Source organism: Diaphorina citri, unplaced genomic scaffold, assembly GCF_000475195.1.
Source record: "Diaphorina citri unplaced genomic scaffold, Diaci psyllid genome assembly version 1.1 scaffold2116, whole genome shotgun sequence".
NCBI classification, from domain to species: Eukaryota; Metazoa; Arthropoda; class Insecta; order Hemiptera; family Psyllidae; genus Diaphorina; species Diaphorina citri.
Genome location: NW_007379541.1, coordinates 1 through 476, shown reverse-complemented (window position 1 = coordinate 476; position 476 = coordinate 1).

Here is a 476-nt window from a genome sequence, read left to right as displayed (position 1 = left end):
GATCTATATCTATAGGTATAATGAAAATAGGTACTCGCATTTCAGAGTAAAAACCATCTGTAATAAGCCTTTTCTGAACAAGGGAGGGTCTTAGAAGGTTCGCTCCTACATTTTTCAATACTGATCATTTCTGAGATGACTTTACCGCGAAAATTGTACTGAGAAAACCTTGACCTTGACCGAAATCGGTCATAAGGATAAATACTTAAATAGGTTATGCCAATCATTCTCATTCCTTTTTTTTTCTTACATGACAGGGTTCTCACTTAGGTTAGCCACTCACTATCAGGTAGACCTGATCAGGTGTCAGGTATACCTGATAGAGTCAGTTGTACCTGATAGTGTGTGTGCTCATCAGGTAGACCTGACATTCGGACCTTTTCAACCGTACCTGTTAAGTCTACTTGATAGTGTGTGTGCTCATTAGGTGTGAGGTATACCTGATCAGGCGTACCTGTCAGGTCTACCTGATAGCG